This window comes from Amblyraja radiata, chromosome 40 (assembly GCF_010909765.2).
Source record: "Amblyraja radiata isolate CabotCenter1 chromosome 40, sAmbRad1.1.pri, whole genome shotgun sequence".
NCBI lineage: Eukaryota > Metazoa > Chordata > Chondrichthyes > Rajiformes > Rajidae > Amblyraja > Amblyraja radiata.
In genome coordinates this window covers 1,636,157-1,662,133 of record NC_045995.1, presented here as the reverse complement: position 1 = coordinate 1,662,133, position 25,977 = coordinate 1,636,157, and the positions used below count along the sequence as shown (strand labels likewise).

At 48.3% G+C, this 25,977-nt stretch overlaps 1 long non-coding RNA gene across 1 annotated transcript; it reads left to right on the top strand.

Annotated features, from left to right (window-relative positions):
* The first annotated feature begins 1,523 nt into the window (after nt 1–1,523).
* LOC116967629 lies at nt 1,524–23,209 on the top strand. Its single transcript, XR_004410282.1, has 4 exons — nt 1,524–1,536; nt 9,832–9,834; nt 22,150–22,159; nt 23,079–23,209. It is a non-coding gene; the product is annotated as an uncharacterized LOC116967629 (long non-coding RNA).
* The last annotated feature ends 2,768 nt before the right edge of the window (nt 23,210–25,977 follow it).

The following is a 25,977-nucleotide window of genomic DNA, read 5'->3' as shown; positions in this document are numbered from 1 at the left end:
GTATTCGGTCATGCCAGGCCAGTAAAACATGTTTCTTGCCCGTAGGACAGTAGCTTCAGCGTTTGGGTGCCCTGTATGGACAGCGTTAATATATTGGCTGTGCAGCGAAGCAGGGACCACAGCCTTGTGTCCTTTTAAAATGATGCCATCCTGCAGCACTAGCTCATCTCAGACAGCAAATCTCTGGTCTCCAAGTGGAAGCGTGGGTTTGATCCCACTTCTGACACCCCCTTGAAATATATGTTGAACTTCTGCTGTAGGAATAACCGAAGTCTCACGCCGTGATTAAGATCCAAAGACATTATTAACGTTATATTAAATGGCGGCACTTTTTTGTGTTTTTTTTGTCTTGTTCAGTTAAACTTTTGGTTATTAGGTTGTGTTATGGGGGGGGGGGGGGGTGAAACAGGGCTTTCTGTCTCTCCCTTCGGGGGAATGCGACTTTCGTGTCATATCCCCCTTCTCTTCCCCCGTCTTGCGACCGAACTCGAGGATCCGGAGGTAGAGCCAGCCAGGACTTACCAACGCGAGGCTGGCTGTCTTCGAGCTGCGGCGGTATTCAGGCAGCGGCACGACTCGGCACACCTGTGAGGGCGGCCCGGCTCCCGGCTGGAAGGCGCTCCCGTGGGGGCGGCCCGGTGCGGGGCTGAGATGCTCCCGTGAGGGCGGCCCGGCTCGGGGCTGGAATGGCGTTCCCGTGGGGACGGCCCGGTGCGGGGCGGAGACGGTGCTCCGGTGGCTGAGGCGGCGGCGACCTGAATCCGGGGCTCGGCCGCGGGCCAGTGGATGACATCGTCGGGAGCTCGCGGGTCACAGGCTGGTGCCTGTTTTCCGGAGCTCCCGTGGCAACAACTGCGTCCGCTGGACTGGAGGGCGGCAGCTTCGACCACCCCCGGGCTGCGGAGCTTGAACCGCGGGACTGACTTACCATCGCCCGGTGGGGTATCGCCTCAGCGCAGAGGGAGAAGAGGAGGGAAGGAACAGCAACCCTAAGACTTTTGCCTCCATCACAGTGAGGAGGTGCTTGGTGAACTCACTGTGGTGGATGTTAATTTGTGTGTTGTTTATTATTACATGTATGGCTGCAGGCAACGACATTTCGTTCAGACCGAAAGGTCTGAATGACAAATAAAGGATTCAATTCAATATAACGCTATGGGTCAAAGATTGTTCGGGAAAATTCTTGTATAATAATGAATCTTTAGAAACATAGAAACAAAGAAAATGGGTTCAGGAGTAGGCCATATAACAATATAACAATTACAGCACGGAAACAGGCCATCTCGGCCCTACAAGTCCGTGCCGAACAACTTTTATTTCCCCTTAGTCCCACCATTTGGCCCTTCGAGCCTGCAATATGATCATGGCTGATCATCCAATTCAGTATCCTGTTCCTGCCTTCTCTCCATACCCCCTGATCCCTTTAGCCATAAGGGCCACATCTAACTCCCTGTTAAATATAGCCAATAAACTGTGGCCTCAACTACCTTCTGTGGCAGAGAGTTCCAGAGATTTACCACTCTCTGTGTGAAAAATGTCTTTCGCATCTCGGTCCTAAAGGATTTCCCCTTTATCCTTAAACTGTGACCCCTTGTCCTGGACTTCCCCAACATCAGGAACAATCTTCCTGCATCTAGCCTGTCCAACCCTTTAAGAATTTTGTAAGTTTCTATAATGTATATTTCTTTGGAATTCTCTTTCTCAGTAAAAGTTGAGCCTTTGATTATTTTTCTGGCAGTGGTAGAATTCTGTGTGGGTGGGCTCAAGGGGCCGAGAGGGAGGGTGCAGGGAGGGGGAGAGAAGGAAGAGGGAGCAAGAGAGGGAGGGAATAAGAGAGTGAGGGAGGGAGGGGGTAGGAGAGGGAGAGAGAGGGAAGGAGGGAGAGTGAGAAAGAAAGCAAGGGAGGGAGGGACAAAGAGAGAGAGGGAGGGAGAGAGAGAGAGAGAGACTGAGAGACATGAGAGCGGTGAAAAAACAAAAGCTGTTGGGGGCAAGGAAAGCTGCCATGCTTAACACTGTACAACTGAATAACAGAAGCAGGCAGCTACAGTGTAGTTACATAGATCTGTTTTGCCTTGTTCTTCTTTGTGTTGTTAACGTGTGCCCGCGAAAAAAACCCAAAAACAAATAGCACGCGGGAAGCATTTTTGAAAATTTTAGGAAATACCATCAAATTCCAGGTAATTTGGGATTCTATTTAATGAAACTTTTTTTTGAGGTGTGGAAGTACTGGAAGGAGATGAGACGGAACCATTCACACCTGGTGATTTGTTTGCTTTTTTTCTCTGCGGCATTATAATGGCTCAGTAGCTGTGCTTCTCTTGGAGAGGCTGCCTTGCCTATATTTGTGATACGCAGGCAGGCAAACCTCACCTCAGAGGGTTCACTCTTGTTTGAAACCCTTCAATTTGTGCTCGCCCCATGCAATTCTCATTCTCCAATTTGAGGTCAAAACGTAACAGCCTGCCCTCGTCTCTCTCTCCCTCCCATTGGCAAGCAAAATATATTTCAAGGGGGCTAGAATACAAAAACAGGGATGTTATGCTGAGACTCTATAAGGCGCTGGTCAGGCCGCATTCGGAGCATTGTGAGCAGTTATGGGCACCATATCTGAGGAAGGATGTGCTGGCTCTGCAGAGGGTCCAGAGGAGGTTTACAAGAACGATGCCAGGAATATGTGGGTTAACATATGATGAGTATTTGACCGCACTGGAGCTAGATAGTGTGGAATTTTTATGGACATCTTCAACTCCTCATTACTAAGGTCCACGGTTCCCACCTGCTTTATAACATTAAAGAACTTTGAACATTCCATGATTTGGTATGGTTTAGTTTAGAGATAAAGCATGTAAACAGGCCTGTCGGCCCATCGAGTCCATGTTGTGTAGCAATCATCCGTACACTAGTCTATCCTACATGAGTATGTCCATGAATACATCTACATGTGTGCGGTCGAGAGCATGTAGATTGGTTGCATCACGGGCTGGTTCAGCTTCTCAAACTCCGAGAAACAAAGGAGATTACAAGGAATTGTGGACACTGCCCAGTCCATCACACGTACTGACCCTTCCACAATTGAAGGGATCTACAGGAGGCACTACCTCAAAGGCATCATCACGGACCCCCACCACATTTACTCGTACCATCTGCAAGAAGGTACACTTTTTGCAAAAAGTGCCAAAACCTATCGCCTCTTACGTGCAGCGGGCTCAGTAGACTATTTCTGTACACTTTGCTAATGGGGAATTGTGCTTGTATATGGACTGTATGTAAGAAAAGCACGGTTTATTTGCACACCAGACAATTAAACCAACATTGAGGGTGGGCCCACAAGTTACAATTCTGAATTGGGGCAAGAGGGACTTCAAGAGGGACTAAATTAAAAAGCAGATCCTCAGAATCATAATCTCTGGCTTACTTCCTGAGCCCCAAACAAGCAAATCGCTTCAACGTGTGGCTCAAAGATTGGTCTGAGAGAAGTTGGTTCAAATTGGTGGGACACTGTGGTATAAAGGAAACAGGTACTGTTCCAATTGGACCCGCAGCTGGGACCAGGGTCCTGGCAAATCACCTCATTAGGGCTTGATGTAGATAGAGCTTTCAACTACATAGTTGGGGCCCCATGGTGGGGGGGGGGGGGTGAGGTCTACAAATTGGAAATGTATTCATGAAGTTAAAGGGAAGGAGTACCCAGGAGAGGTTATTCATGTCCAGAAGAAGTAATAGGAGCAAAAGTTTTTAAAAAAGCGATAAGAATCTAATGTCAGGCAAAATGTGAACCAATTTAAAAGTGATAGCGAATACAGTAAATCCTTAATTTAACTGACTACATAACAAATTTCAATGATAGCGGACAGACTTTCTGCCCCAACCCCGGCTCACAAGGTGCGCTTCTTCACCATCCGTATGAACTGATGACTGTGGCTGTTGTTGCGATTCTCCTTGTAGCCCCTGGTCATCAGCGTTTTCTTCAGGTTCCCTCCACCTGCCCACCGTCGCCGCCTCCTCCTCCCTTGGACACTCCACCTTGGAAGCGGCAGCAGGTGAGAGGGGAGGGGACCCCAGGGTGACATTGCGTGCCGTATCGTTGGCCACAGCTTGAGGAAAGCTCAGTTCCCAGGGGCTACAACATGAGCAGCAACAACAACCGTCTCCTCGGACCGTGCGGTGGGTGAAGAAGGGCTCGTGATGCAGAGCAGCGGCATTGGCGCCCAGTTTTAAGGTGAAACGACAAAGTGCTGGAGCACTCAGCAGTCTGAACAAGGGTCCCGACCCGAATCGTCACCCATTCCTTCTCTCCAGAGATGCTGCCTGTCCCGCTGAGTTACTCCAGCTTTTTATGTCTATCTTTGGTTTAACCCAGTATCTGCAGTTCCTTCTTGCACACACGTCCCAAATTATCATGTTCTCCAGAGATGCTGCCTGAGTTACTCCAGCACTTTGTGTCCTTTTGTGTATTGATCATCACCTGCAGTTCTTTGTTTCAACTACGTACAATGATAATACTATACTCGGTTATAACGGACAATTGGCAATAATACACAATTTCCCCACCAATTGTCTATTACTATACAAGTAAAAACATTGTAATTGAATGCACACCGTGTACGCAACAAGGTGCATGAGCTCATAGTTAGAAACTGGTTGGTCCGACGTAGGCATCGCAGAGACTTGGCTGAAAGAGGGTCAGAGCTGCGAGCTAAACATGCAAGGATACACATCCTATCAAGAAGACAGGCAGGTGGGCAGAGAGAGTGGGGTGGCTCTGCTGGTACAGAAATGAAATTCAATCCTTAGCAAGGGATGACATAAGATCAGAAGATGAGGAATCTTTGTGGGTAGAGTTAAGAAACTGCAAGGGTGAAAATACCCTGATGGGAGTTATATGCAGGCCTCCAAACAGTAGCCAGGATGTAGGGTATAAGTTACATCAGGAGATATAAGCATGTGAGCAAGGAAACGCGACTTCAATGTGCATGTGGGGATTTCAATATGCATGTGCAATGAAGCAGATTTAATTCAGGAGCTTAAGGTAAAAAGAACCCGTGGGTTTGTCTCTCTGTCTCTCTCTGCAGTTCCTTCTTGCACACACGTCCCAAATTGGGAACCGGTAAGCCCACACACCCCTCCCACACCCCATGTGATTCTGGAGGTCCCCTACACCCCCCGACACAACCCCCCCCATCACCTCTCCCACACAGCCCCCCCCTCACCCACAGCTCCCCCACAACCCCCCCTCTGCCACCCCCCCCCTCCCCCACAGCCCCCCCTCCATCACAGCCCCCCCTCCCCCACCAGACCCCCACAGCCCCCTCCCCCACACCCCCCTCCCCCCTCACACCCCCTCCCCCCCTCACACCCCCTCCCCCACAACCCCCCTCCCCCACACACACCCTGCCGTAAATGAAAAACATTCAAATTAAAGATATTTCATTCTAAATATACTTAATACAAAATATTTATCAATAATTTAAAACACTATTAGCATTTATGACAGAAATTGACATTGTTGCAGGAAATCAACTTTGAATCCCGATTACATAGAGGTTGTTAGTGTTGCACAGTGCGGGGTAGCTGACCTCCAGAATCACATCGCTGCTTCTCCGTGGACACACAACCGGTACAGGCAAGTGTATTCTGGATGGCCCCAGTTGTTATTCACCCGCTGTTCAATTAGTTTGAATGCTGCAGCATCTTTATTCTACAAGGCAAAAAAACATGATGACAGATCAGGGAACCTGTGCTTCAGTATGAAAGTACTGTAGGCAGGAGAGAAGATGGATTAGCTACAAACCAGACTTAAAACATCCTACTGATCATGGATTTCAGGACATTCTATTCAATTGCATACAGCATTGATAACAAGCATTTTATCATGGAAAAGGTCGGTGCTTTAGAGGTATGAGAAGAACATGGATCTCAAATGACAGCAGGAAATACTGGGAGCAACAGCTTTACTCCATGTAGCATCGTGGATGAGGAGAGAACAAGCTTACTTACACAGGCTTGCTTTGTGGCAACTGACAAATTGTGAATAAAGTGGCCATGAAAAATAAACTTCTATTCTGGAAAGATAAAATGCTGGAGTAACTCAGTGGGTCGGCAGGATTCCTGGGCCTGCCTGACCTGCTGAGTTACTCCAGCATTTTGTGTCTTTCCTCGGTGAACCAGCATCTGCAGGTTCTTGTTTCTACAATCTGTACTCTGGATTGGTTCAGCAAGTTTGAAACTTGTAGAGGCTTCAAGTAGATCAGCCACTGATCCAGCTCTCCTCGGTTTCCCTATCTTTGCATCTGGGATAAGAAGGGAGCAGTCGAGTGCAATAGAGTGCAGAGCCCACACACATACAGAAACCAGATCGGCAATGCTCCCTTCAACAGTTCCCACAAAATGATCCCTCTTATCCATTCCCATAATGTGGAATTAGCAAGGTCTCATAAAAGTGAGCAATGGAGAGGCCAAGTATACTCCATAGAAGGTGGCAGGATTATGTGATCAGGTCAATAATTATTACACTACATTGACATGGACAGGACAGGTTTGGAGGGATATGGGGCAAACGCAGGCAGGTGGGACTGGTGTAGCTGGGACATGTTGGCCGATATAGACTTATGCAATGTTCCATTCAGTTTGACATTGCCTTACTACCTGTCCTTCACATAAAGGTTCCTGAAGAAAACTACCTTTGACCACAAGTGATCAAGGTAGAACGAGCTACAGGCACCGTGGGAGAAGGACTCGATGGATCCCATCAGATGGCTCCCTAATCAGACAGAGGAACTCGCCAACAGTAGTGTGAGGAGCCCTCCCAGTCAGACCCTGCCTGCTCTGTCAAAAATGCACGCTGCCATTGAGATGGTTGTGGTGTGGCCAACATTCACCTCCTTATGCACTGAGCGTTTGACAGGAAGGTCAGAAGAATAATGCAAGGGCTCTTGTCCTGGTTCATCCTGAGCAGTTGTGCATCAGTGAGCTGTTCACAGGGCCGCACAACAAGATAAATGTCAACTGCTGCTGGAAGATCATTATCTCAGCGGAAGACTCACTTTGGTCTGCACAAAAATTGATCTTCCCGCATAAGATGTGGGTAAATGAATTGCTACCGACTGGCACATTCCAGGGTGTGAGAGTATGTGGTGTGAGGGACACACTGAAGCTCAGTGCTGTCACCGCAGAGGCTGTGGTGGAGTGACCCTGGTCTAAGGTCCGGCCACCACTAGACACTGAGGGACTCTCAGACACTTCATGGGAGCAATGTTTAAGGATGTGGTGTTCATTGACACATTGCAAACGAAAGTGCTGAATTGATGGAACGTGGAGCAAGACATGCCCCAATTTCATTAACTGTTTATCTATATAATTAAAAGTCTCATCTTCACCACTTCTTGTTTGCACTGCATATTGATTTTAGGAAAAATGCGACCACTTACGGTTGTGATTTTTGGCCATCTTACTCAGAGACCACCCTCTGCGCAGAACAAGAGGATTTTTCCCATCGATGAAAAATAAAAGTTATTTGTCTTTAAAAAATGTTGAGATTTTTCTCCTGTCAATCACTGCCATGAAGGCCACGCCCCTTCTGGTGGGAGGGGGAGGGACTCTAAAACCCGGAATTGTGGGCATGACAGTCTCTGCAAGATGGGGGAGGGAGAGGTCACCTTGGTGGCCTTGCACCCTGCTTGAAATGGTAGGAAACTGCTTTTGAATTTGGTGGCCTTGCAATCTGCTTGAAATTGAATTTCAAGGAATAGCCTTGAGTCAACTGCCAGTCCACCAGCTGTGAGTGAGTGAGTGAGCTGCCAGCACACCAGGCTTGAGTGACTGAGCTGCCAGCCCAAGAATCCATTCAGCCCACAATGTCCATACTAGCCCTCTGGAAACCAGTCCCTTCAGCCCACAACACCCATACTAGCACTCCAGAAAGCCCCCCCACCACCAATATTGGAATTGGTGGAGAGGTGGAATATTGCGTTGGGGGACTAGCCCTCCCGTGTGAACATGGGACCGAACGGGTTCCACCTAGTCTAGTATTATGGATAAATTACTTTTCTGAAATACAATAATGTGCTCCAGAGCCACTGACTGCTTGTATGCTTGTACCTTAATAATTCCTGCTCTGACAGCTGCCGAGTGTGCCTCCATTGCAGGACCAGGATAAAGTGAAGCATCTGAGAGGATCTTCTCCAAGCCAGCGAGGAGGGCATCGAGTTCCTTGTGATGCACCAGCTGTGCTGTCAGTGGTTCCCCTGTACTATCATGTGATGAACCGAAGAGCAGCTTGTGGACAAGTGGGAGCAACACCTTCTCCTTCTAAACACACAAGAGCAGGATAGTCAGTGCTCCTCCTTGTAAACATTGAAATCAATGCAAAGCAGTATCCTTGTCATCCTAAAAAAAACATTATTTTACAATTGTTGATGCTTTGGCGGAGGAGATAAGGCAAGGGAATACATTATAGCTGAAAGGATACTGAACCGTGGTGGGGAACAGAAAGATCTTGGAGAGCTTGTTGTGTAGGAAGGAAATGCAGATGCTGGTTTACACTGAAGATAGACACAAAATGCTGGAGTTATTCAGCGGACCAGGCAGCATCTAATGCTCCAGAGATCCTGTCCATCCCGCTGAGTTACTCCAGCATTTTGTGTCTATCTTTGGAGAGCTTGTTGATGGATCTTTGAAGGGACAGTCATCTTGAAACTGTAAAAAACGTTAGCTCAGCCGTACCTGTAACATTGTGTGGATTCGGGTTGCCTCCCTACAGGATTGATGGGAGTTCACTCGAGAGGCACAAGAAAGGTTTACAACATTTGCAGGACTGGAGAAGAAAGGTTGCAAGGAGAGAGTCGCCAGGAACTGCAGCAGGTAGATTGTTTGAGTGGTTATAATATTATAGAAAAAAGACAAAATGCTGGAGTAACTCAGCGGGACAGGCAGCATCTTTGGAGAGAAGGAATGGATCATGTTTTGGATTGAGACCCTTCTTCAGACGTCTCGACCCGAAATGTCATCCATTCCTCCCCCCCTCCCCCTCCCCAGAGATGCTGCCTGTCTTGCTGATGTCTATCTGCGGGGTAAACTAGCATCTGCAGTTCCTTCCTACACATAAGGTTATGATATTCTGACTGGTCCATTCAGAGTAAACAATGTAACTATCTTTCCAACACAAAGTTGGAAATGTAATTCAATTGGCACAAGGGTTTGATGCAATTAGTACAGTGGGCCAAGGGTTCACTGCCTGAATGGTTGTTGGAAGCAGAACTCACATTTACTGGGCACCTGGAACAGCAATAGAAGAGGCTGTGAGCGAGATTCTCCTGGCCTCCCATCACATAAAACAGAAGGTGGGAACTATAGGTCAATTGACAGGTACGTGGACAGGACAGGTTTGGAGGGATATGGACCAAATGCAGGCAGGTGGGACTAGTGTAGATGGGACATGTTGGCAGGTGTGGGCGAGTTGGGCCAAAGCGTCTGTTTCCACACTGTATCACTCTATGATTCTAATTCATCCAGCACTCATAGTTCGCAAGAGGAAATAACAAATCATTTGGTAAGCTGCATCTAATCAAATGTAGCCGACATGGTTTATTGAAAATCATGTGTGACATAACATGACAGGATGTGATAGGGAGTTGATAAGGGAAACTTGTAAATGTTGTAGGAATAAACTGTAAATGCTGCTTTAAACCAAAGATAGACACAATAAGCCGGAGTAACAGCGGCTCGGATAGCATCTCTGGAGAAAAGGACTTTTCTATTTGTTTTCTCCAGAGATGCTGTCTGACCCGCTGAGTTACTCCAGCTTTTAGTGTCTATCTCCTGTAAATGTAGTGTGTATTTAGATCTCCAAAAGGCATTTGTCACATATGAGGCTGCTGCACAAAAATGAAGAGCCCAAGATATTGGAGGAAGTGTGCTAACATGGACTGAAAGGTGGCAGTCATATAGAAAAAAAAGTTAGAATAAATGTGTGAAAACTGCTGATGGAATAAATCTGAAAAACAAAATGCTGGGAGCACTCGGGTCAAATCCACAGCCAGAGAAACAGAATTCATGTTTCAAGTCAAAGACCCTTCGTCAGAACTGGGGAGGCGACAAAAGAAACTTGTAAAGCTGCACAGGTGGGTGGATAACTCCGATAGTGTAAACCCAGGCGATAAGCTGCACACAAAGTTATCTGGTCAAGGAGTGAATAGGAGCGGTTAGGTGATAAGAAAAATAGACAAAAGATCGTAGCAGTTACAAAATCCACAGCAAGAAGACATGTCTAGGAAGGAACGGCAGATGCTGGTTTAAACCGAAGATAGACAATGGGACAGGCGGCATCTCTGGAGAGAAGGAATGGGTGACGTTTCAGGAGGAGACGCTTTTCACACAAGACATGTCTGGCAGGTCAGCATGGACATGCCCTCCACTTTTGGATAGAGATTTTAAAAAACAAGCCAACCCAATTATCACGAATGGACAATTGATACTAACAGGGGAATCAAGTTACCCAAGATTATCAAATTCAGTTCAAGCCCAGAGGACTGCCATGAGCGCAAATGGAAGGTCAGATGCCATTCCTCAAGATTGTTATGAGCCTCATTGCAACAGGGCAGGAAGTCCCACATCCAAGAGTCAGAATGAGATAACAGGCAGCTCAGCAGTGCCCCATGGATCGAACCCAACGCCTGTTTGGTTTCTCCAATGTAGAGGAGACCACGTCGTGAACACATGGAAAGGAGCAGAGGGGGAAAAGGAGAGACAGTGAGAGAAAGGGAAGAACGCAGTAGAGAGGGAGGGGGTGAGTGGGAGTTGAGTGTTAAAGAAGGGGAGGGAAGAGGGCAAGATACTTTCCACACTTTCCGCTTCACCTCAATCTCTTTAATCATCTCTGGGCAGAAGAAGTGCTAAGTTTTGGCCTTTTACAGTTAAATAAAAAACCATTTGGGAAGACTTGCGTCAGACATACTTTGAAGTCTGCTTTCCAAAGCTTGCATGCTGGGGTCCATGTCCTTCTGTGCCACACGTGCAGTCTGCAGTTCCAGCCGTGTCTGGCTGAGCTGCTCCTCCAGCAATGCCAGTGCAGTCAGTAGCTGCTTCTGTTCATCTGTCAACCTATAATAATAATAATCAATATAATTTTATTAGCCAAGTATGTATACATACAAGAACTTGCCTTGATGCTTTGCTTGCAAGGATAAAAACATGATATACAGTAGACAATTAAAAATAAAATATTATAATTTAAACATGTGGAATTAAAGTACCAGAGTAAACAGAGGCTACAGACCTTTGGCTGTTGAGTAGAGCTACTGCTCGTGGAAAAATACTGTTTTTATGTCTGGCTGTGGCCCAGACAAAACCTGTCCTATACAGGACAAAGCAAGCCATCAGAGTGTAAGAGCAGAAGCAGCACGGTGGTGCAGCAGTAGAGCTACGGCCTTACAGTGCCAGAGACCCGGGTTCTATCCTGACTACCGGCGTAAGGCTGATCGTTGGTCCGCACGGACTCAGTGGGCCGAAGGGCGTGTTTCCACGCTGTACCTCTAAACTGAAGACGATGTTGACCTGTTGCACGCAACAACCGACGAAGCCCTCCCCCCCCCCAGGGGTCTGCTGCTGCTCCACTCCTGGCTGGAAACTTACAGCATCAGCGTTATGCTGCTCACAGCTCAGCCACAGGCAAACCTGCTGCCGTGCCACAACCCCAGGGGCATCATGATGCATCTGCAGATACTGTGGCCCAAAGATCATATAGCGGAGTAAGATAGGCCACTCCTGCGAAATGTAATGGGCTGACGTGATGTACGCTACGGAGGGGGTCCTGGGCATTTTTCCCCGCCCATTTTAGTAACCAGAACCTACCTGACCAGACCCGACTCGCAGTGTAATCAACGTTGCGGGGGAACAGTTTGTGTGTGTGATATAGGGTTAGATTCATAATTCTGTTAGTTCCGCTATAGAATCTTTGCTGTGGCCGACGACATCAACGCAGAAACATTTGTGGCATGATGACGTATGACGTGGCGTGACGTGATGACGTGTGACGTGGCGTGATCACGTTTGGATGCGCGGTGTTTTTTCAAGTGTCACAGTATTTTTTTTGTCGTCGCTGTATTTTGAAATGTTCAAAATCTTTTGGCGACACTGATATGACACCGGCAGTCACCGAAAAAAAGCGCCAAGTGGGACAGGCCCTTAAATTATTTATTTATCGTTGTGAGCAGTTGATGCAGTCTGGAAACTGCCCCAGCGCAGCTCTGCACCTTTCCACAGCAGATTCCATTTCCTTCACCTCCTGCAACAACATCTAGGAATAGAAATTAAAAACAACGTTTATTTTCAAGTTTGGAGGCTTTTTAATTCTACTCGCAGCTACTTATGTCACAACATACACGTCAAAGTTACAAATATGTAATGCAGAAACGTCACTTTTCCATACTTCATATTTCCTTATGACATAGGCCATTTCAGCGCATCAAATCATTGCCAGCTCTCAGAGAATCCAAGTCCTTCACAAATTTGCCTTGAAACGCGTTTCTCACAAATTCCCGTCAATTGCCCGCAGAATCCACCATTCAATTGAAAGCAAACTTCACTGAACCATAGCAGCTGAACATCCAGCGGATGGGAAATGCAGGGAATTATCTGCCCAAGTGGCTACGGAGACCAGTCCCAGCCAGATGACTGGCCTTGATATTACGGAATTGAGAGTATGGCGTTAAATGTGCTGAGATAAATGGTCTGACTGAGAGGTAGAGCAGCTGAGGGGCAACACAGTGGTGGAGTTGCTGCCTCACAGCACCAGAGCCCCAGGTTCGACCCCGACTACTGGTGCTTTCTTTATGGAGTTTGTACGTTCTCCCCATGACCTGCATGGAGAACGCTCCGGCTTCCACCCACACTACAAAGACGTACAGGTTAGTAAGCTAAATCTATATAATTAAAACTCTGAGCTTGACCACTTCCTGTTGCACTGCATATTGATTTTAGAAAAACTCTCCCACTTACGGCTGTGATTTTTGGCCATCTTACTCGGAGTCCCCATCCGCTGCGCAGGGCCAGAGGATTTTTCCCATCAACGAAAAAGAAAAGACTTATTAATGTTTTAAAAATGTTGAGATTCTCTCTCTTGTCCATCACGCCATGAAGGCCACACCCCTTCCTCAGGGACTATAAAACCCTGCAAGATGGGGGGGGGGGGGGGGGGGGGGGGGTGGGGAGCGACAGGTCACAGCTCTGTCTGAGCTGTGAATAACACTGAACACATGTCTACTAAACTGTGAGTGGTTTTACTGACCTGTCAGTGTCCTTAATGTGATTTGAAAATGTAGTTTGAAAATGCAAAAGTGTGTTTTGGTTTGAAAATGCTAAAGCTGCGTTGCCTTTGCTTTGAAGACGCTAAAGCCACCTTTGGTTTGAAAATGCTAAAGCCGCTTTTGGTTTAAAAACGCCAAAGCCGCACTTTGGTTTGAAAACGTTAAAGCCGCCTTTGGTTTGAAAACGCTAAAGCCGCCTTTGGTTTGAAAACGCTAAAGCTGCCTTTGGTTTCAAAATGCTAAAGCTGCCTTTGGTTTCAAAATGCTAAAGCTGCCTAAGGTTTTAAAACGCTAAAGCTGTCTTTGGTTTGAAAATGATAAAGCCGCCTTTGGTTTAAATTCCATCAATCATTCCTCAGCCAACCTGGCCAATCGATCCAGATCTTGCTGCAATCTTTCACAACCATCTTCACTATCTGCAAAACCAATCACTTTTGTATCTTCAGCAAACTTGCTAATCTTGCCCTGTATGTTCTGATCCAAATCATTGATGTAGATGACAAACAGTAATGGGACAGCACCCAACCCTGAGTCGCACAACTAGTCACAGACCTCCAGTCCGAGAAGCAACCTTCCATCATCACCCTCTGCTTCCTTCCACAGAACCAATTTGCTATTCATTCAGCTATCTCTCCTTGGATCCCATGCGATCTAACCTTCCAGAGCAGCCTAACATGCAGAACCTAACCTTCCAGAGCAGCCTAACATGCAGAACCTTGTAGAATGTCATACTGAAATCCATGTACACAACATCTACAGCTCTGCCCTCATCCACCTTTCTGGTCACATCTTCAAAAAAATCAAATGGATGCCTCATTGTAGACTATGTAGAACAATCCTTGTTGGAGGCGTACCGTGGCCCTATCAGCGAACACTACTTCCGCTACATTGACGCTACCTCCTGCACCTATGCAGAACTCACTGACTTCATCCATTTCACCACTAACTTCCATCCGGCACTCAAATTCACCTCGACCATTTCCGACATCTCCCAACCGTTTCTAGACCTCGCTATCTCCATCGCAGATAACAGACTACTGATGTGAATGGAAATCCTGAATCAACACTATAAGATTGTTCTGTAAAGTTAAAATGGTTAAAAGAGCATGAAATGGCTGCTGACCAGACTTGCTGAAACTGGGGCTGCAGGTTTCAGGAAGGGAATACACAATGTCTTGTAGTTACTGCATAGTCGTGAACATTTCACGCATAAATAAAACACAATCCAGTTCCTGATAAAAACAGTATGAACAGTTTTTTTTAAAGTGCAGGTAAAAAAGGCAACATTAAAATACAAGTAAAAAAAAAAACAGTCATAAAATGGCCAGGGCAGCTGATGCCTGTGCCTGAGTGGCCTGAGGAAGGGTCAATTTACATGTATACTAAGCCAATTAACCTACAAACCTGTACGTCTTTGGAGTGTGTGAGGAAACCAAAGATCTCGGTGAAAACCCACGCGGTCACGGGGAGAATGTACAAACTCCATGCAGGCAGTGCCCGTAATCCGGATGGAACCCGGGTCGCTGGCACTGTTAGGCAGCAACTCTACCGCTGTGCCACCGTTCACAGAAATATACATGGCAGAGCTTTGTTTCAGAGCACTGTTCCCTCCAGCTCACCATTGCCCTGGCATCCTGGCATCTGATGATGAGGCAGAGCATTTTGTGGGCGGCAATCATCAAAAATGGGCAACATCAGTAGGGATGGGAGAGTACCCACACACACAGCAAGTCTCTGGATACAGCATGTGGCAGGCCAATTGTCTGATTATTAGGACAATCATAAACTGTGATGTGGAGACGATGTTTCCACTAGTGGGAGAGTCTAGGACCTGAGGTCAGAGCCTCGGAATTAACGGACATTCCTTTAGGAAGGAGATAAGGAGGTATTTCTTCAGTCAGAGGGGGATGAATTTGTGGAATTCATTGCCACAGAAGGCTGTGGAGGCCGTCAATGGATATTTATAAGGCAGAGATATGTAGATTCTTGATTGGTACGGAGTGTCGGGAGTTATGGGGAGGAAATGGGGTTCGGAGAAAGAGATAGATCAGCCATGATTGAATGGCGAAGTAGACTTGATGGGCCGAATGGCCTAATTCATCTCCAATCACATGAACGAATGAAACTAGGATACTGTCCAATTCACCTCCACCCCATTGCGCACATTGGACAGTGTCTGGAACTGCAGCACTACAATGCTGAGAATTATATTCTGCACTCTGTATCTTCCCCTTTGCTCCACCTATTCAACTTGATTTGGCGATTGTATTGATGAATATTTTTTATCTGATTTGATTGGATAGCTTACAAAACAAAGCTTTTCACTGTACGCCAGCACATGTAACAATAATAAAGCTAAACGTGAGGTACAGAAAGGATCCAAGTGCCTTTGGCCATCGAGTCCACGCTGACCATCGATCTCCCTTTCATACTAGTTCTATGTTCATATGTTCGAGGAGCAGAATTGCCATTTGGCCCATCATTTACTACACCATTCAATCATGGCTGATCTATCTTTTCCCATCATCTCCATTCTCCCGCCTTTTCCCCATAACCCCAAAGCGACCTCATTTTCACATCCACTCCCTTTCACACTAGGGACAATTTATAGAGGCCAATAAAGCTACAAATCCGCACGTCTTTGGGACTAGTTATAACTAGCTGTATTAAGTGTCTAACACATGGCTGCCTGCGCCCGCTGTGTGAACGGAAGATAGTCACAAATGCTTGAACAATCACCAATCCCCCTGCCCCTCGCTCTTCGCCCACTGGCTAGTAAACCCATTCCATTTCCATCATTTCTCTAGTTTCTTTGAGAAGTTTCACCGGATCTGCTTCCTTCTGTGTTTCAGAGCAAATGTGACCAAAAATCAAGAAACCCAGAGGCAGCGCTGGTTGTTTCCAATCACTGTAGAGTTTAGGTACAGCGCGGAAACAAGCCTTCGACCCACCGAGTCCACACCGACCAGTAATCCCCGCACATTAACTCTACCCTACACACACTAGGGACAATTTTACATTTAACGAAAGCCAGTTAACCAACAAGCCTGTATGTCTTTGGAGCTTGGGAGGAAACGGAAGATCTCGGAGAAAACCCTCGAGGAGAACATACAAACTCTGTAAATACAGCACCTGTAGTCGGGATCGAACCCTGATCACTGACGCTGCAAGCGCTGTAAGGCAGCAACTCTACACTGCGCCACCGTGCCACCCTTTTAAACCTGCACCATCAACACAGTGGCCTTGTCGTCCTTACTCATGACGTCTCCTCACTCACTATCCTTTATGATTTTACACGTCTCCCCCAACCCCTCCTACTCACCCCCACCGGCCTGTCCACATGGCTTGTGTAGGAAGGAACTGCAGATGCTGCTCTACACCAAAGATGGACACAAAATGCTGGAGAAACTCAGCGGGACAGGCAGCATCGCTGGAGCGAAGGAATGGGTGATGTTTCCTGTCGAGATCCTTCTTCAGACTGATGTCAGGCGAGTGGGAGATATCCTTATCTATACAGTTATAGATTTCCTTGTCTATGTACCTCCCACTCCCCTGATATCTGTCTGAAGAAGCGTCTAGACCAGAAACGTCACCCATTCCTTCTCTCAAGAGATGCTGCCTGTCCTGTTGTTACTCCAGCATTTTGTGTCTCTCTAAGACAATCCAGGGACTCAGACAATCCAACTGGAACCAAGTGGAGCTTTACAGCCCCCACCTGACTGTGAGCCCATAAACAAGGCTTTTTCAACAGTCTAAAGGGCCTGCCCCACTTAGGCTATTTTTTTCGGCAACTGCCGGCACCCGTCATAGTCGCAGCAGGTCGCCAAAAATGTTCAACGTGTTGAAAATCCAGCAGTGACCAGGAAAAGGTACGACTCTTTGGACGACTATTCACGACCATACAGGCGTCACGTGTCGACAGGTCTGGAGCCATGGGAGGGAGAGGCTGAGGCTGTGGTCTGGGAGAGGTCCTTGCCCCAGGTCCGGCTCCTCTCCCTCCCCGCGGGCCCGGAACAGCAGACCCCGGACCCCACACCGGCTCGAACCCCAGCCCAGGGACCAGAGCCGCACTCAGGGCCCAGTCCGTGTCTGTGTCCGCTCCCCAGCGTCCAAATTCTGGGCCCGGCTACAGCCCCAAGGCTCGGCCCAACCCAGGCATCTTCCTTCACCTTCCCACTTCTTTCCCCTCTCCTCCTCCCTCAATCACCTCTCCCCCCCTCAGCCACACCCTTCCTCCCTCCATAACCCCTCTCCCTGCCTGCCTGCCTGCTCCCCCACTCCTCACCTCTACCCTATCCCACCCCAACCCCACACGATGTTTAATGTCAATGAGATTCGGATTCCATGTGTGACGTTTATTGTGAATGAAAACGGAAGAATTTGAATGAAACAGATTTTGTTTAGAATTTTATGTAAATGAATGAGATTCGGGATTCCATCGTGACGTCATTGACAGACAGGGCAAGTGGAAGCGGCTTGAAAAGTAGTTTTTGTAAAGTTGCAAATGTCAATAACTTGTACAATACTTCTTTAAAGTGTGCAGTTGGTTCATTCAGCCGTGAAGCGCCCTTGGGTAGCAATGTTACAAAATTTTGAGATTTTAAAAATCAAGTCTGCAATTTATCCCATCAGATAAAGCATAAAAAGAAGTTTAATTTGACACCTAATTCACTTTCATATCTCAAGTATTAAAAAAATTATGGCCATTTTCATACTCGGAAATTAGCATCTTGTTCCCTATTGATTTTCTATGGACATAACAAAAAAGCTGTGATCATGGACAGTGAAAAGCCCATAACTTTCTTAAAAATTAAGAGAACTGAATGAAATTTTCAGTTATCATAGATTGATGCATTCTGAAACAAATATAAAATAATCTTACTTGGATGACCTGAAATTAAAGCATATAATTAGTTAGTTACCCAATTGTAGCTAATTTCAAACTTCAATTACTAGATCTAAACATCTATCCATTTCTTAATAAATGATTAACATTTTTAAATAGCCTAAGTGTCCAAATAATATTCACAAATAATTCACAATAAAACATGATTTTTAAATCTCATTTACATTAATTTATAGGCCAAATGGAAGGAATTTAGTGTTCAATTGCTGTAAATAAAAGTTCATTTAAATCAGCTTCCTAGTGGGATCCTGTGAACGCGCTGGTTTAGAACGTTCACATTGCGGTAGATTTGTGCCCTCAAATGCCCCAAAAAATACTGCGGGATATAATGGGGCCCAAATTAGCTACTCGCAACATTAAACTTTGTATAAAGGGATCTTAAGAAGCCCTTTTTAACGTAAAAATAAACAGCCTACCTTCCGTTTTCCCCTGTATGAGATCCGACCAGTTGTCGGCGGTCACGGGTTTAGAGGTTAATTTTTAACCTACTATAACAAGTAAAGAAAGCCCTTAAAACTAAAAATAGCTCCAGCTACGGAATCTTCCAGCGATTTTTCGTTAATAATTAACTAGGCTGAAAAACCTCGATTTGAACAGCCTAGGGAAAATCGCGTTTTAAACCCGCCCCCCTCTAAATGGCGCCAATATCGCGCACACGGGCTGGGACAGATTTTCAGCGATCTTCAGGTAGGCTTTGCAACATACCTACCTTGGGCTGTGACAGCGCTGCCGTGGGTCGGTGTTTAAGGGGAGGCAGTCAAGGGGGTGAGGCTGGGAGCCGCCACCGTCCGCAGGGTCCCCGGCGCCGGGAGGAGTGGTCACCTGTGCGGGGCCAGGGACCGACACGACAGACAGACAGACAGACTCACCGAGTGATGGTCCCTGTGGCCGGGGTCCGAGCAGCAGAAGCTTCTGGCCACTTCACCAACTCCCCTTCTGGTCGCCGCCTGTCCCCGCCGCACCTAGAGTATAATATAGTACAGTAGGTGATGTAGGGTAGAGTATAGCTGAGCTGAGCAGACGTCAGACACGACCTCCTCCAACGCCGTCTGTCTGTGTCTGTGTCTATTTCCCGCCCCCCGGCGCCGCTGCCCATTGGCTGCATCGTTCAAAATGCTACATTGATTCTAGAGCTTCCAACCTCATCGTTCCCCAGCCCCGCACGGCCCGTTTTTACCTTCTCCCCAAAATCCACAAACCCGGCTCTCCCGGCAGACCCATTGTCTCTGCGTGTTCGTGCCCCACCGAACTCATCTCCACATACCTTGACTCCATCCTATCCCCCTTGGTCAAATTCCTTCCCACCTATGTTCTAGACACCTCAGACACTCTCCGCCGCCTCCACGCATTCCACTCTCTAGGCCCTCACCCCCTCATCTTCACCATGGATGTCCAGTCACTCTACACCTCCATCCCCCACCAGGATGGCCTCAAAGCCCTCCGGTTCTTCCTCGACCAGAGGAGCAACCTATACCCAGCCACTGACACTCTCCTCCGCTTAGCGGAGTTGGTCCTCACCCTCAACAACTTTACATTTGACTCCTCCCATTTCCTCCAAACACAAGGCGTAGCTATGGGCACACGCATGGGCCCCAGCTATGCCTGCCTCTTTGTCGGGTACGTTGAACAATCCTTGTTCAATACGTACCAGGGCCCCATCCCCGACCTCTATCTCCGTTACATTGACGACTGCTTTGGGGCCACCTCCTGCACCTACACACAACTGACTGACTTCATCCACTTCACCACCAACTTCCACCCGGCACTCCAATACACCTGGACCATTTCCGACACTACCCTACCATTCCTTGACCTCACCATCTCCATCGCAGGGGACAGACTCCTGACCGACATACATTACAAACCCACTGACTCACATGGCTATCTGGACTACACGTCTTCCCACCCTGCCCCCTGTAAAGACTCCATCCCCTACTCCCAATTCCTCCGCCTACGCGGCATCTGTTCCCATGATGAGACATTCCATACCAGGGCATCCGAAATGTCCTCGTTCTTCAGGGAACGGGGATTCCCCTCCGCCACCATAGATGAAGCTCACACCAGGGTCTCATCCATACCCCGTAACATTGCTCTCTCTCCCCATCCCCGCACTCGCAACAAGGGCAGAGTACCTCTGGTCCTCACCTTTCACCCCACCAGCCGGCAAATACAACACATAATCCTCCGCCATTTCCGTCACCTCCAACGTGACCCCACCACTCACCACATCTTCCCATCTCCCCCCATGTCTGCCTTCCGCAAAGACCGCTCCCTCCTCAACGCCCTTGTCAATTCTTCCCTTCCCTCCCGTACCACCCCCTCCCCGGGCACTTTCCGTTGCAACCGCAAGAAATGCAACACCTGTCCCTTCACCTCCCCCCTCGACTCCATTCAAGGACCCAAGCAGTCGTTCCAGGTGCGACAAAGGTTCACCTGCATCTCCTCCAACCTCATCTACTGCATCCGCTGCTCTAGATGTCAGCTGATTTACATCGGGGAGACTAAGCGGAGGTTAGGCGATCGTTTCGCTGAACACCTCTGCTCAGACCGCAATAACCAACCTGACCTCCCGGTGGCTCAGCACTTCAACTCCCCCTCCCATTCCCAATCCGACCTCTTGTCCTGGGTCTCCTCCATTGCCAGAGTGAGCAACAGCGGAAATTGGAGGAACAGCACCTCATATTCTGCCTGGGGACCTTGCGTCCGGATGGCATTAACATTGAATTCTCCCAATTTTGCTAGCCCTTGCTGTCTCCTCCCCTTCCTTAACCCTCTAGCTGTCTCCTCCCACCCTCCCATCCGCCCGCCCTCGGGCTCCTCCTCCTCCCCTTTTCCTTCCTTCTCCCCCCCACCCCCCATCAGTCTGAAGAAGGGTTTCGGCCCGAAACGTCGCCTATTTCCTTCGCTCCATAGATGCTGCTGCACCCGCTGAGTTTCTCCAGCAATTTTGTGTACCATTGATTCTAGAGTGTTAGTTTGTGTCGCGGCTCCAACCCCCGGGGGGTGGGGACAGGAACCGTGACAACTGCAGCACCACCACCCCCACCTTTCAACCAGCACCACCCTCACCTCCCCTCCCTGATCCCCACCTCCACACAATAGCCTCACTCTGACTATAAAAGATGAAATAGCGGCACATTTGGATAGCAGTAGCAGGATCGGTCCGAGTTCTTTGAGGATGTAACTAGGAAAATGGACAAGGGAGAGCCAGTGGATGTAGTGTCCCTGGACTTTCAGAAAGCATTTGATAAGGTCCCACATAGGAGATTAGTGGGCAAAATTAGAGCACATTGTATTAGGGGTGGGGTACTGACATGGATAGAAAATTGGTTGGCAGACAGGAAACAAAGAGTAGGAAAAGCTGGTCCCTTTCAGAATGGCAGGCAGTGGCTAGTGGGGTACCGCAAGGCTTGGTGCTGGGACCGCAGCTATTTTCTATATGTATTAATGATTCAGATTAAAGGGATTAAAAGTAACATTAGCAAATTTACAGATGACAGAAAGCTGGGTGGCAGTGTGAACTGTGAGGAGGATGCTATGAGAATGCAGGATGGACTTGGACATGTTGGGGGAGTGGGCAGATGCATGGCAGATGCAGTTTAATATGGATAAATGTGAGGTTATCCACTTTGATAGCAAAAACAGAAAGGAAGATTATTATCGAAATGGTGTCGAGTTGGGAAAAAGGGAAGTACAATGAGACCTGGGGGTCCTTGTTCATCAGTCACTGAAAGTAAGTGTGTTGGTAGAGCAAGCAGTGAAGAAAGCGAATGGCATGATAGCCTTCATAACAAGAGAAGTTGAATATAGAAGCAAAGAGGTCCTTCTGGGAGGGTGTGGTTGCGATAACCAGAAGGTATTGATGAAGGTGGTTGGATGAAGAAATGAAGACAAACATTGGAAGTACATTTTACATGAAGGGAGGAGCACTTGAAATAGCAGACAAAATGTGTAGCAAGGAACTGCAGATGCTGGTTTAAACTGAAGATAGACACATAAAGCTGGAGTAACTCAGTGGGACAGGCAGCATGTTTGGAGAGAAGGAATGGACGTTTCGGGTCGAGACAGTTCTTCAGACTGAAACTCACGGGAAATGGAAACGAGAGATATAGATGATGATGTAGAGAGATATAGAACAATGAATGAAAGATATGGAAAAAAGTAACAATGATAAAGGAAACAGGCCATTGTTAGCTGTTGTGTACCATTGTTAGCTGTTTGCTGGGTGAAAACGAGAATAGGTGACGTTTCGGGTCGAGACTCTTCTTCAGACCTTTTAAGTATCATTTGCTAGTCAAACCTAGCCAATTCCCGTCTCATAATATAATAATAATAATATATTTTATTGTCATTGCACATCAGTGCAACGAGATTTAGTATGCAGCTTCCAACCGATGTCAAAAAAATAAAATAAATAAATAAACTGTGCGACGTGACCATCTGAGGGAGACAGTCCAGGGGGGGTGGGGGGTCTCAGCAGGGGCGGTTCAGAGCCGCTATAGCTCTGGGAATGAAGCTGTTTCTGAGTCCGGAGGTTCGGGCGTAGAAGCCCTTGTAACGTCTGCCGGAGAGAAGTAGTTCGAACAGTCCGTTACAAGGGTGTGAGGAGTCTTTATGGATGCTGACTGCCTTCCTGAGGCACCGTGTGTGGTAGATGCCCCCCAAGGCTGGTAGCTGTATCCCAATAATCCTCTGCGCTCTGTGAACGACGCGCTGAAGAGCTCTCCTCTCCGCCTCTGTGCAGCTGAGATACCACACAGAGATGCCATACGTTAATATGCTCTCTGTGGTGCAGCGGTAGAAGGTTGTCAGCAACTGTTGGGGCAAACCAGTCTTTTTTAATGTTCTCAGTATCAGAACTGAACGAGGAGGAGGACACAAATGCAGGCTCAGACACAGGGCAGATCAGTCTTCAGAGTTTAATCAGTCCAAGTCGGTACACAGGTAAGCAAAAACGGAGGCAAAAGTACAATCTAGGAGCAGGCAAAAAACAGTGGTCGAAAAACAGGCAATGGTCGAGATCACAAGGTCACAAGATTTCTAGAGCTGGAACGAGGTGATACCAAGTAGCATACACAACGAACTGGCAATGAGAACTAAAACACAAAGGGCTTAAATACAGACTAGCAGGGCATAACGAGACACAGGTGAAACACATCAGGGCGGGGACAACAATCACATGAGGGTAAACGACCTGACAGGAAATGGGACCTGAAACAAGAGGAGATGTGAGACACCAAAATAAAACAAGAATGCAAACTCTAATACTAAAAACCAATAAGAAACAGAAACTAGATCAAACGCGAGACCTGACACTCAGGAAGAACAGACGTTGCTGTGCCTTCTTGACCAGCGCAGCGGTGTTGGTGAACCATGTGAGGTCCTCTGAAATATGAGTGCCCAGAAACTTAAAGCTGGACACTCTCCACACTTTCCCCGTAGATGGTGATTGGGGCGTATTCTCCATTATGGGACCTCCTGAAGTCAATAATCAGCTCCTTGGTCTTGGAGGTGTTTAGTGACAAGTTGTTATGTGCGCACAAGTCCGCCAGGCTCTGCACCTCCGCTCTGTATTTTGTTTAATCACCGTTGGTGATCAGCCCAATCACGGTTGTGTCGTCTGCAAACTTGATGATGGTGTTGGTGTCGAATGCAGGAACACAGTCGTGAGTGAAGAGGGAGTAGAGCATGGGGCTCAGTACACAGCCCTGTGGTGTGCCGGTGCTCAGGGTGATAGTGGAGGACAGGTGCGGGACCAGTCTCACTGCCTGCGGTCGCTCCGTCAGAAAGTTCAGGATCCAATCGCATATCGGCGAGCTGAGGCCTAGCTGGTGGAGTTTGGTGGTGAGCTTGGTGGGGATAACCGTATTGAATGCAGAGCTATAGTCTATGAAGAGCATCCTCACGTACGTGCCCTGTCTATCCAGGTGAGTCAGGACAGTGTGAAGAGCCAGAGAGATGGCATCCTCTGTTGATCTATTTGCCCTGTATGCAAATTGATGAGAGTCCAGTGAAGCAGGGATGCTGGATTTGATTTGGGAGAGGACCAGCCTTTCAAAGCACTTCATTGGGATTGGAGTTAGGCCAACCGGGCAGTAGTCGTTCAGGTTGGTGACTTTAGACTTTTTTGGCACGGGCACTATGGTAGCTATTTTCAGGCACTTGGGGACCGTTGCCAGAGATAGAGACAGATTAAAGTTTCTCGTGAATACCTCTGCCAGCTGTACAGCAGTCCCTTAGTACCCTTCCCTGGACTCCATCCGGGCCTGCAGCCTTGCGTGGATTAATCCTACGCAGGGCGCACTGAACCTCCTGAGTGCTCAGTGATAAGGCCTGTCCCTCCGCCATGGCCGGGGTTATTCCACTCCTGGTGGTGTTGCAGGGCTGCCAACTCTCACGCTTTCGGCGTGAGACTCACGCCCTGGAGCAATTTCTCACGCCCTCACGCTCACGACCGAGTTCTCACGCTGAGTTCAGTCCCTGCGCAATTTGTCCCTTAGCGCCGTGTGCCAGGGATCTGTGCGGTCCGGGGAAGCGCGTCAGTTGGCGGCTGTGAGTGACGGCGCGCCTCTTCTCTTGGTTGGATGTGCAGCCGCCGACAACATGAAGCAGCCGGAGCTGGAACTAACCAGGTGAATCAGTTGTAAAACCTGGGGGGGGGGGGGGGTTCGGAATGGCCATTAATTAAGTATAAATACGAGGAGTCCTCAGTAATGTGTTTAGATCTTTTGCAAACTGTTCCCAATATGCAACATACGGGTTTTCGGGCCGTAACCCGAAAAACTGCGTGTTTTTTTTCCAATTCGTTTTTGCGGGGACGGGGCAGGCGAGCCCACCTGAGAACTGCGGCCAGTCCCTGGGACGTGAGCTGATCTGGGAACGGCAGCCAGTCCCTGGGCACGCAGAATGCCATGGAGCACTCCGGACAATGTGAGTGTCCCGGCCCGTTGGAGGCGTCAGAAGCGCCGCTGCCGCGAGTCTCTGTGCCGAAGGGACAGACACTCAAAGGGAGGTGGGGAGAGAGAGAGAGGGGGGAAGGAGACAGAGAGACATTGGGGAGAGAGAGGGGGGGGGGTGAGAGGGGAGAGACAGAGGGGGCGTGAATGGAGAGAAAGAAGAGGGAGAGGGGAAGAGGTAGGGGAGAGAGAGGGGGGGAGAGTGAGGTGGGAGGGCGGGGGGGAGAGAGAGAGGGGTGAGAGAAACGAAAGAGGGAAGAGAGAGAGAGGGTGGAGAGGGTAGGAGAGAATGGAAGAGAGAGGGGTGGTAAAAGAGAGAGGGGAAGAGGGAGAGGGGGAAGGAGAGAAACGGGGGAAGAGAGAGATGGGGGGCAAAGAGAAAGAGGAGATAGAGACAGAGGAGAAAGAGAGAGGGGAGAGAGAGCCAGGGGGAGAGTGAGGTGGGAGGGAGATATGAAGGAGAGAGGGGGAGATAGAGAGGGAGGGAGAATGAGAGAGGGGGCAGAGAGAGGAGAGAGAGAAGGGGAGGGAGAGAAGAAAGAGAGGGGGTAATGAGAGAGGAGAGAGAGGGAGAGGGGGGGAGAGAGGAGCGAGGGGACAAGAGAGAGGGGGGAGAGTGAGGTGGGACGGAGAGAGGGGGAAGAGAGAGAGAGGAGAGAGAGAGAGGGGGGAGAGGGAGGGGGAGAGAGTGAGGGGGGGACAGGGGAGAGAGAGGGGTGAGAGGAGAAACAGAGAGTGAGAGAGATGGAGGGGAGATAGAGAGGGGGGTTGAGAGGAGAGAGAATGCATCCTGGAGGACAACCAGTGGCTG